General features: G+C 32.2%; 1 protein-coding gene across 1 annotated transcript in view; it reads right to left on the bottom strand.

The window, feature by feature from the left end:
* The window catches only part of LOC106109986, a 36333-nt gene extending 27203 nt beyond the window's left edge, over positions 1-9130 (bottom strand). Inside the window, exon 1 of the mRNA XM_013291658.1 lies at positions 8855-9130. The gene's annotated coding sequence lies outside the window, so the exon portion shown is untranslated. The remainder of the gene's footprint in view (positions 1-8854) is intronic.
* Between the last annotated feature and the right edge of the window lie 3959 nt (positions 9131-13089).

The raw sequence follows: 13089 nt of genomic DNA, 5'->3' as shown, positions 1-13089 counted from the left end.
TGGATTATGATAAATAGGACTTGATTTGCAGATTCAAAGTAAAAGCTTCCCTTGTTTAGTCAATTTGGTTAGAACCCTAATTTACAACATTAGTTGTTTCCCGCGAATTTGTGCGAGTGAAATTATAAAACTATTTATAACGTAGCCTATGTTACTGACAATTAAATTATCTTTTTAATGCTAAAAGAATTCTTAAAATCGGCGTATTAGATTTTACGTCAATCAAGTACATACAAAAATGTAAAATTTTCCTCTTTATAATATTATTATACATAAGTCCTAAATTATGGTTTTTTTAAAATAGCGTAATCAATCATTTATTATACAGCGATAAAAATATGGATGTTACAGAAGTGGAGACCGACGGTTTTAAACTAACAATGGCGTCACAGAACAATAAAGACTTGACATAATTTCCGTCAGCACGTTTTTCAGCTGTCCGATAATCGTGCAAACATCGGCACTCTCAATTTCATTGTACTTTTTCCTTTCAATTTTTGCCTGAACTCTGACCTCAGCTTTCGCTCGCGTTCACAATAAATCCAACAAGACAATAAACATTTCCGCTTACTCACTATGAACTTGGAATTAAGACGTTGGGAAGCCCGCCGCTTATGTACTATAGTCCACTTTTTACACAAAATAACTAATAAAAAGTACAGTCAGCTTCATAAACATGCAGACATTTACAAAACTACCAAATTTTGTAGGCCTTTGGTTTCTAATGCACGTACTCTTCAATTATATGTATTGTTTATCGTAAGCATATAAACCAATAGTGTCGTCAATAGTAATGTTCAGAGGAAAGATACATATTATTGTATGTATTGAAATAACTCAAAAACTGCTTTGCCGACTTCAAAAATTCTTTCACCATTAAAACGCTACGTTATCAGTGACGTGGGTTATATTTTTTTGTTATAATTTAATTTCACGCAAACGTTGGGAGGTTGAATTTATAAAACCAAAAGCGTATATATCATATTCAGAATTTTGCTATAGTATACATACTTATGCAGCTTACTGTACGAACAAAAAACAGAGCTATAATGAAGAAATAACATATTTAACTTATTAAAACTTTCGTGAGACATTATACTATATAAATTATAACACGGCTAAACTCACGTGATAACATTCGGTGTAGGCACCGACAGTTTCGAACCCGTTGGGGGTCCTTCTTCAGGGTGAGTGATTTATCGGGTATACTCGGGTATACTCGGGTGAAGAAGGACCCCCAACGGGTTCGAAACTGTCGGTGCCTACACCGAATGTTATCACGTGAGTTTAGCCGTGTTATAATTTATATAATAACATATTTCTAAATTGTAAACATGAAACACTTTATTAGATCAAGTAATAAACAGTTTATCCGATTTAAGCGACAACAACTATTATTTGCAACAAATACAATACCAAGTATGATAATAAAAACATTCCACGATACAAGATTCTTCCGAGAACAATAACTAGGTCATAGCGTGCTTGAAACCTATTTCTCACTGTACAGATGTTATGTGTAGAAAATGAATTTATATCATTTGTTAAATTACTACAAAAAGGCAAAACCATTCGATGCGGACGTTCACGAATGAACGCATGAAATCAACAATCTAAAATCAAGTTGAAACTGTAACGTCTAAAAAATGTATTCATTCATAAAACGTTCCGTTCTTATCGCTTCTAGATCAACTATCACCAGGTCATCGGTCAATCTTGAAGTAATTTAGTTTTTTTTTATAACATAATGTTGCAAACGAGCAAGCGGCCACCTGAATCCGCCAAAATGGCGAAGCGACCGCTGCCCATAGACATTCGCAATTGCAGATGCGTTGCCTACCCTTATCCGACAGAGGAAGAGACGCACATAAAGAGAATATTTCCCCTTCCTATGCATTTCCTCCTCCGTCAAATACACTTCCTCTTCCCATCCTCTCCTTAAAAGAAAAGGGTGGTAAAGAGTAAGGGATTTAAATTAGGCCTCCGGCACCACACTCATCAGACGAAACACAGAATTGCTTCCATTTTACGCCTGTCTTCTATGTGGTCGTGGTATTACACCGGGCGTGCCGGCCTATTCATGCCAAGATGTTAAAGCGGGCACTACCACTGTCAAACTAGTTTCCTTAGAGCACACCTTTGACTAAACTATCGCATAACTGTTTCATCTCGCTTTGATTCCTATGAGCTTATATGGAGGAGCGCACACTACTCGATTTTTAGTTGTGCAACTAAACAGTTGAGGTGCGAAACAATCGACAATCGCACAACAGTGGCATAGTTTAGTCAATGGTGTCTCTTCTTGTTCATAAACTTAATCTAACCGTAGTTATGTTTGCGTACAATAAAGTTATAATAAACATTTTATTAAAGTACCAGCTGTTCCCATGCGACTTCATCCGCATAAAATTATAAATAATCATTTTATTGTTCACATTTGTCAAATTATTAATTGCAAATGTTAAAATGACATGACATGATGTCAAACTATGGCAACCTTGCTTCCTTGATGTTGACAACAACTTATGGCCTCTTTCCCACATTAGGGTTTTATCCAAAATATTTACCCTTAAGTTTAACGGTGTGAAAATACATAGCCTAAAGCGTGACGTAAGTGTAGGGCTTCTTATTAAAAAAAGAGTTATTCGAAAATATGCTGTGATTGCTGACATCTTAGGCAACAAAGGAGTGTGTGTTTACGCTTTATTATATTAGTATAGATCGAGGCATAACCGTTAAAACTTCGAAATAAACTTAATATTTCAATAACAAAATCTATAGCAGCACTTAAAATAAAACTTTCACCGGTTCCATTCGTAAAAACCCCTTAATGCGAGTCTATATGAGTGTTAGACCAGCTCAAAGTCCCGTCAAAATTCACAAGTCATACCAGAAAGTGTGTTAAATCGCGTTTCAATACGAGTATAGTTCATAATGAGTTACTTTTCAAGTGGACGTTTTTTGAGCACAAAATTTATTGAATGTAGGCTTCTAGGGCTGTTGTGAATAGTCGTAATAAAAGTTTAGATTTATTTAACGACCTCTTTAAGTGTCGATGTACAGTAATTTTTATCTGTCGGTACAAAACATTGTAACAAAAGATATCAATGTTAAAGAAATTTGATTAGACTAGCAATTTATACAGGTCTTAATTAAAACTTTTAAAATTGTTTTTATTAAAAAGAATGACAAAAACTTATCTATATCTATGCTCAATACTAATATTATAAATTGGAATGATTTGTATTTTAGGATTTTTTATATGTATTGAAATAACTCAAAAGCTACTGAGCCGATTTTAAAAATTCTTTCACTATTAAATAGCTCTGTTATCACTAAGTAACATAGATTTTTAATTCTAAGTCGAAGTCGCATGCAACAGCTAGTGAAGTATTTTTAAATATAAAAAGAGCAGTATGAAAGCGTTTATCTTAAAACGAGGGCGTCATTTAAGTGTGTTATTTTTAACATTTGGTAATAAATGTACGTGCTTCATACATTGCTAAGAATCTTGTTGCAGTAGTTGTCTAAGCGGGTTCTGATACAGATCTATACCTCATACTGACAGTGACGAAATTTTTCTTTTACAGTAGCATTGCAAAAAGTAAAATAATATAAATTAAGATTTCTCTAATACTAAAGCCTTAAGTTAGTTTCCTTTATTGACCTTCTTGACTATCAGTTCATCCACTTTCCCTTATTCTTTACGGAGGGTCGGCACAGTATGTGCTGCTCTTCCATACATCTCTATCAACCGTCATATCTGAATCCACTCCTTTCTTAAGCATATCCTCTTTCACACAATCCATCCATACTTTCTTCGGTCTTCCTCTACCCTTGTAGCCATCCACATTCAATCTTAACACTTTCTGGTTTATGTCCCCATCGTCTCGTTGCATATCATTTCAATACTACGCTAGCCTTTTGCTTCTCAATTTTTCCACCACTGGCGCTACTTTCAAACTTCCTCTAATGTACACATTCTTGACTTACTTGACCATAAGTTGATAAACTTTACATAACAATATCATGGCGTTTACAAAGTTATTTTAAGTTACTTGTATTGATAAAAACTTTAAATTAAAAGCCTGTCTAGTAACCTTAATTACAGAATTCGTGCTATATTATCTACGTAATTTTCTCTCCGTCTTTCGCTTCCTTCAATCATGTTTGTAAATTAATTTTATCAATTATTTTTTGTTCAAATGACGCTTTCGCTACAGAAATCCTTACTTTAGTGTCATGTGACACTGATGAGATACAAATCGGGGCCGGACACGACGCCTTTTTGCTGTCACAAGAACCATGTTATAGGCTAAGATCCAAAGCGTTTTTCCTTTCCTCATCAGATTTCCAGATAAAACCTAAAAGATACATAACATGAAGGAGCACATTTTTTTTAAAAATGTAACCGGGTTACCTAATCCTAGCCTGGCAAGGCTATATTTAATTGATCTCTGAAGTGGTCAATTTTTGGAGGAAAACTCATCGAGTTTCCTGAAAATTTTGTCACCAATCGATAGTACACAGTAAGTGCATCAGTAATTGAAAGCTTCGTGTCATAAAAAAGCAATTTACTTCTTCACTTTTCTTTCAATGCTGATAGAAATATTTTTTTACAAACCTTTCAAGGTTAAATTAATCCTTTATATGTTATTAAATTCTTCAATGTTATTCGCGACCTCGCCTGCGTGAAATTAAAAAAATGGCCGTTACTCAGTGATAATATAGCTTTTTAATGGTGAAAGAATTTTTGCAATCGACAAAGCTTTTGAGTTATTTCAATGCATATAATTACAAAAACGCAAGTCTTTCCTCTTTAGAGTATTGGTATAAGTTTTTATAGGGCTTTGAATGTTTTTTACCTTTCATTGATATACATAATAGCTTTTGCCCGCGACTCCGTCCGCGCGGAATTAAAAAAACAAAAGCAAGTAGCCTATGTGTTCTTCCACACTATCCTCTACATCTATGCCAAATTTCATCGAGATCCCTTCAGCCGTTTAGGCTACAAACTCTAACAAACATCCATACATCTAAACTTTCGCATTTATAATATTAGTAAGATTATACAACATTGCCATTGCCAACTTGAACTCATTGATATTCACAACAGTTGCCAAACTGGACAACTATACCGAAATTATTATTCCTCACATAACTTGACCGCAACATGATGTCATCTGAACTTAAGTTATTCAACTATTTCAAGTTAAACTTCACTTTCGTGTACATTTGTTATTCAAAGCGTTCGAATAGAATAATTTAATTTTCCCGATGCATTAATTGAACACGTTTGTGTACACTTTTTCTTCTATCCGTACATTCCAGTTAGATGCCAAGTCATACAAGATTCATGGCATCAGAATCACAACGTTTGATACAAACGAATGCGAAACGATAAGTACTTAGACATCTTCAGACATAGACTTTCGCTAAAGCAACAATAGAAAGTCTAAATAGTAGCCATTACTATTAATAATCAAGGTAACCTCACGTCTTTGTATAAACATTCAAACTGTGAGTTTCCACACCATACAAAAACATAGTTATCTATTTTTTCCAAAGAAGAATGGAATATTACACATGTACGAGAGTTTCAGCAGTTCCAAGCAATACATATTAAAATTATATTACCGGTCGAACGCGTCTGTTAGCGCTGGTTTTAAAGAACCCTTAAATATTCCCGTGTTCAATAGCTAACTATCCGTGAAAATCAAAATCGGTCCATCTGTTTTATACATAATCCGGAACAAACAGGGACAGACAAATATAATTCTCAGCAATAGAAACACATCGTGATAACTGTCAGACACTCCAATTCTATTAATCGTACTTCTTACTAATATTATAAATGCGAAAGTTTAGATGGATGGATGTTTGTTAGAGTTTGTAGCCTAAACGGCTGAACTGATTTTGATGAAATTTGGTACAGATGTGGAGGATAGTCTGGAATAACACATAGACTACTCACTTTTGTTTTTTTTAATCCACGCGGACGGAATCGCGGCCAAAGCCAGTATGTTCAAATGAAACAAAGGCGCTTTTAATTAAAAAAAAACAAGTAAATATTATAATACAGCAGCTTTCACTAAAGTAAGATATACACGTTTATTTTCAAGTTCAAATTCTTGCTTTCTCTAATACTAAGTAAGAATATTTGCAAATATTACTTTTGGCAAGTTTGTCTCTAAGAATAATGGACCTCACTTTATTCTACTAGAAAGAAAAGACGTTCTTACTCGTTCTGTTGATAAGAATTTAACGGTTATTTTCAAATTTAATGTACTTTAGATAATGTTAATAACATGACTTCACTATTATTATGCAGAGGATAACTTAGAAATATCTAACAGTAAAGATTTGAAACTACGTTTTAGGATAAATAATAAAGTTTTTTATAAAGCTACTTTAGATTTATCCCGTGACTCCTTTATCAGAAATAAATATACAAAGACAAGTAGACTATGTGTTATTCCAGACTATGCTCTACTTATATGCCAAATTTCATCAAGATCCATTCAGTTTAGGCTATTCTAACAAACATCTATCTAAACTTACGCATTTATAATAATGCTATTTGCTGTTAGTTTGTACCTCCGAAACAGTTTTTTAAAGAAAATACCAGAGACTATCATGTCTGTATTTCTCAGTCTTTGGCAAGCGAAAGAAATAAAAAAATGCCTATTTAAATTACAGAACGGGTATTCAAACTTTTCCTACTTATTCGACTTAAAAGAAATGTATAAGCAAACATGTTAAATTACAACGTAACAAACGGGTCCGATCACGACATTATGTAAAAATAATACAATAACAAGCGTCAAACGTAGTGAAAACTATAAAGAACAGTCGAACTTGTCCAATTTTCAACCAGTTTTCGCTTGTGACGTAATCGCATAACTTTTACTTGTGAACTTGGATATGGAGAAAGGTAAAGAAGAATCTTTTTACACGAAAACTGATTTTTTACGTGCTAATTAACATTTTAAATACATTTCGTAATTTAATTATGTAATACGGCGGAAAAAAACACTTTTCTGATTTTATTAAAAATGGTTCAACAAATTCAATATTTTGTATGTTATAATTTGATACATTGCTCAGCTGTTTTATTCAATTTATGTCACGAATTAAAAAAAAAAAAAACAAAAGCAAGTAGCCTGTGTTCTACTATCCTCGTTTTACCTTGCTCTACTATCGTTCCAGACTATCCTCTCCGTCTAAGTCATTTTTCATCGAGATCCGTTCATCAGTTTATGTTACAAACTCTAACAAACATCCATCTGGACTTTCGCATTTATAACATTAGTTAGATCATATTTGTGTAAAAGAAAACAAAAGACCGCTTGTTTCCTAAGATAAGGAATACATAACTTTTATCAATGTTTCACAACACGTTTCAACAAAGTACTGATTGACAGACAAGAATGTAATAAACGTACTCGTATGTAGAGAAATACAGTTAACAGTTTATTCGTAATTTGTTGCTCGCGATTTCGTCCGCGTATAATAAAAAAAAGTAGCCAATGTTACACCCAGGTAAATTACCCTCCTAACTTCTTAAGGGTGAAAGAATTTTTAAAATCGGCCTAGTAGTTTTTGAGTTATTTCAAAATGTATATAAAACAAAAAGTTCAAATCTCTCCTCTATATAATTTTGGTATTAACATTATTAACAAAGCTTGGATATATTTTATTTAGTCATCAACATCTCCCTGGCCTTGTCCCACTCACATGTTAATGGGAGACAAGGTTAATGTTTGGCTTCAAGCTAAATAAATAAACAACCCAATCATCATCAAACAAAAGTCTTCCTTCTGTCCTTGCCAGCCAGTACGTAGTTCATCCATCAATACTGATATAAAGAGAAAAGATTTGTATTTTTGTATGTATACAAATAACTCGAAAACTACTTTGCCGATTACAAATACTCTTTCACCATTAAAAAGCTACGATATCCGTGAGTAACAGGAGTATTTTTATTATTTTTTTAATTTCACTCGTGGAACACCTAGTCATTAATAATGCTATGGTCATCTTCAGTGGACGTTAATGTTGCGTTGTCGGATTATTCCCAACCGTCACCCCGCTCTGTCCCCACATGGGAGCACATGAAAATACAAAGTTTCATCCGACCCACGTTTAGCGACGAGGGGACGGTTTGAACTTATTTTATATCATAACGGTTCCATCTGTCACCTTATTGGTAATAGTGGGACTAAAAAGTGGGACGGATAAAACTTTTTAGTCAGACATGGGGACAGAGCGAGGTGACGGTTGGGAATAATCCGCGTTGTATTGTATGTGGCTACGATTCTAGAAATATTATGCTGCCTAAGTAAATATAAATCTAAACTCATGAGCTGCAATGTGAAGTGTAGAATATTAACCTAAATATTGTGATTCGTTATATCTTTGCGGTTGGAATCTTCAATGATCTATTTAAAACTATTTCTCAAGACTCACATTCAATTGGTATAGCAACAGATGTTTTTATGTCAATACCCTTTTCTCCAAGATGTCTCTAAGAATCAAATCTTGCAACTTCCACAGATTAAAGAACCGTCGTAAAGTGCTTCTTTTGTCGCTTGATTGAGTAATAAAACATTTTATTGGTTTATGTCTTAATGTACGGTACGTATAGATTTTATATTGCAAGGTTAAATCAGAAGTATGTACTGTTTATTTTATTTTTATTTATTTATTGATTAAAAATTATTTTAAAATTTGTACACAAAATCATCTTGATAGTCACGAAAAAATGAAGTGTCTTTTTCTGTTTTTTTTTTATTTGATAAAATAAATAAATTTTAAATAAATACTATTCAATTTACTATAATGATAAACTTACCATAATAGAGCTCCAATAAAAAAATCCAGGATTAAGCGTAGCTTTACTTTCCGGAATAGTATAAATAATTAAAAACTTTTCATCGAAACAAAAATTTAAGATCAAAACTGTTTTTCACGGTCACAAATGACACATCACAATTGAAATTCCCGCGTTAAAAATTAAGAACGCGCGGGAGCATCGATTGACAGTTGTTTTTTTAAATCGCGTGACAAAGGCATGTGAGATGTGGAGCCGTGAGCAGTGCGTTTCGGATACGTGCTATGCAAGCGCCGGACGATGGTCAACTGTCGAAGAAATTGCTCGCGTAGACGTTTTGCGATGCAGTTGTTTTGAACTCGGACAATCGTAATTGTAACGCTGCCAAAGTTGCCGTTTATTTTTTTACATCTAAACAGGTGTATTTTAAATATTCGATATTAATTATAGATTGTACACGTAAAAAACAAAATGATACTTTTCATTCATGTTGTTTTCTAATAAAAAAAAACACGATATTCTACTAATTTTGACATTACGAAAGGAAAATTTTCTGTACAGGATTTATGTTAACAATTTTATTAAAATATAATAGTTTACAATTAAAATAGTACAAATCTTTTTGAAACGAATTTGTCAGAAATTATTTTATTATAATCTGTTGTGACTGGCCGCCTTCCACTCGTTTCTTTGTTAATGATATAAAAAAAATAATTATTCAGTGAAAGTGCGCGCTTCTTTTAAAAATTACAATTTTGGACATAAACGTTTATTGCATTGCTCATCCGTTTATTTATTATATTTCTGAAGCTTTCACTTTGAATATTGAGAGCTTTTTTAATTTGCCTCCTCATGCAACGTAGTAACAATCACTAACACTGATAAACTAAACATTTATTTTATAGGTTTTGTATCAGTTTTGAAAAAAAATTAACGAGCAAAATAACCCTTTCATTTGCCTCCTTGGTTTAATTCCCAATATAAATACGACTTCAATATGTTTTGTCATACTCAATTTCTTCCTTTTTATATTTTCAAAAAATAACAAATTATTACCAGAAAATACAGTTAAATGTAACTGAAGATATATTGCCATACGAAGATGATGACTTAATTTAGAAAACGGTATCCTCACTTATCTCTTGAAAGATAATAATAAAAAATATATCAAATCTAAGAAATATCGAAACTCTCGTGTCGATATTCACTTCATATTTTCTTATCAATAAAAGAACAAGTTTGAAAAGCCATTTCATTGTCTTTAATGCTAAAAATGTTATGGCTTTGTTTTAAATGAATGAAATAATTTAAATGCAATTTAAAGATTGTCTTTTGTAAAGAATAATACTATAGAAATATTGGAATTTCTTACAATTCAGATCTATTTCAATTATCTATCTATACTATTATAATAAAGCGTAAACACACTTCTTTGTTGCCTAAGATGTCAGCAATTACAGTATATTTTTAAATAATTATTTTTTTAATAAAAAGCCCTACACTTACGTCATGCTTAATACTATATATTTTCACGCCATTAAACTTAGGGGTGAATATTTTAGATAAAAACCCTAATGACGAAACGAGACGATAAGTTGCTGCCAACATCAAGGAAGCAAGATTGCTATGGTTTATTATGTAATGTCATTTTGACATTTGCTATTGATAATTTGACAAACGTAAATAATGATATAATATTTTCATAATTTCATGCGGATGAAGCCGCACGGGAACAGCTAGTTAGAATATAAGTATAGAAATTTAATATGTTAAAAATATTATAAACACGAAAGTTTTGAAAAATGGACATTAATTACATTGTAAGAAGTAAATATCGAATGTTTCAAATTATCCATTTACAAATTGTAAATATCGAAAACAATGAAAACAATTTATAAATTAAAACGCTTGCACGATTGCACACAATAATATAATAATCAGTTTTATTTATACAAAATGTTATGCAATCTTACAAGTAAATACAAGGATATGGGTACAAAGGTTGACATTTTACTGTTATATGTATACTAGCTTTCGCCCACGACTACGTCCGCGCGTGGAATTTAAAAAAAACAAAAGTGAGTAGCCTATGTGTTCTTCCAGACTATGCTCTACATCTATGACAAATTTCATCATGATCCGATCAGCCGTTTAGGCTACAAACTCTAACAAACATCCATCTAAACTTTCGCATTTATAATATTAGTAAGATTAGTAAGAAGTAAGATTAGTAACTGACTCGCCAGCTAAAATCTTATTTTATTGACACGTGTATTTCTACCTTAATATTTGCGTGTATTAGAGTTCTAAAATCTATAAAAAATCCTATTAATAAAGTTTAAAATGCAAACTGTCTACTAATTATATCTTTCTACTGTAAAACTGCTTTGCTGCAACAAAAATATTCTTTTAACAGTGGAAATCTTAAGAACCAATAGTTCAACTTTCAAACAGTTCAAAACATGTAAACAGAAAGCAATTGAACCCAGTTACTAGAAAGCGTCTATTTGGTACGGAGCCAAAAAAGTGCGTGTTTTCAACACACGCATTTAATTGCATTTTCATCACGCACTCGCAACAGTTAAGGAAAAAATTTCACACCAAGCCTATACAAAAGGTATGACAAATGACATGTAACATTAATATTTATAAAGAAAAGATGCCTATATCAAGTACTAGGAAACTCTCGTGAGTATGGTACGATGATTTCATACTCTCTACCCTTTTTAAATTAAAAATGACACATTTATAACCGAGATAAAACGCAGAGCCCAGGATAGAGCGATAGAGCGAACTGGCGGCGCACTAGGGACGCCCTCTGCCCCACTTTGGGTACATAGGACAAGAAGAAGAAGAATGGCACATTGTCATGTCAAAGCTAAGTTCAAGAAGCTTATTGAAAAGTTCAATATAGCCTTTAGTTAAAATGTTTATTATGTGGATTGACTTGTAGACTTATAATTGAGTTAAATAATTCTAATTTATTTTAATACATAACTAACTCTCCGCTAGATGGCACTGTTTAAACTTTACACATACCTGAATGTTCGCATATAAATCTTTGTAACTTCAAACTAGTTTCGAACGCGGCCGCTAGATGGAGACATAACTTTCATCTTCTGAAAGTTCTCTGCTAAAACGCTTTAGAATTTAAAGGGCAGCAACGTATAAGCATTTTCTATGATTTAGATATCTATGGACGTAAATTTGTTTACATTTGGTGACCTCTGCCGCTTTTCGTAATGCTTTTATTAAATGTATATCTATACTTCTATTGTAATAAAGCGTAAACACACACTTCTTTGTTGCCTAAGATGTCAGCAATGACACCACATTTTTGAATAACTCTTTTTTAATAAAAAGCCCTACACTTACGTCACGCTTTAGGCTATATACTTCCACGCTATTAAACTAAATAAAAAACTAAAGGGCTAAATATTTTGGATAAAAACCCTAATGTGTGAAAGAGACCATAAGTTGCTGTCAACATCAAGAAAGCAAGGTAATTGGTATTTTGACATTTGCAATTGACAATGTGACAAATGCAAACAATAAATTTATAATTTCATGCGGATGAAGCCGCACGAGAACAGCTAGTTTAATTAATAAAAATGTAATCATTCTTGCATGTATCGGATGGAGTTCGTGGACAATTCGTCGAAAAGCGAGATACTTTACCTGAAAATAACGTTACGAATCAGGGTAAAAGAAATAAAAGTGGACATAAATATTATATTTTAATATGTAAAAATTACAATACATCGAGTTACATCGTTAATTAAATTTAACGATGTTCAATACATTAACCAAGTAATTTCGTTGCATTATTACGATGTTTATTTTATTTATTAACTAGAATACAGATTAAACAAAATAAAGTTAATGGCACTCATAGCCTAAAATATTTTTATATATTGAATGAAAATTTTATTATTTACATGTTTCATGCACTTAATTACGTTTTAAAGATTCGACATAAACAATATTTAATATTAAGAAAAGAAATACAAACCTATCTATATTATACATTTCTTAGATTCAATTTTAATTATTATATTACTGTTCTGTCTATATTTGTACAAATCCTTATGTACAAATGGCTTATATAGACGCTACCTAGATTTGAGGTTATATGTACTTTAATATGAAAATATCTTTTTATTCCTTTTTAAAGGTGATATGTCTGCAACTTATGAATCGAATGATTTACATTTTCGATAAGGGGCCGTCCATATATTACGTCATTCTAAATTAGG

Source organism: Papilio polytes, unplaced genomic scaffold (genome assembly GCF_000836215.1).
Source record: "Papilio polytes unplaced genomic scaffold, Ppol_1.0 DF824269.1, whole genome shotgun sequence".
NCBI lineage: Eukaryota > Metazoa > Arthropoda > Insecta > Lepidoptera > Papilionidae > Papilio > Papilio polytes.
The sequence above is the reverse complement of the archived record's forward strand: the minus strand, read 5'-3'. Positions and strand labels throughout refer to the sequence as shown.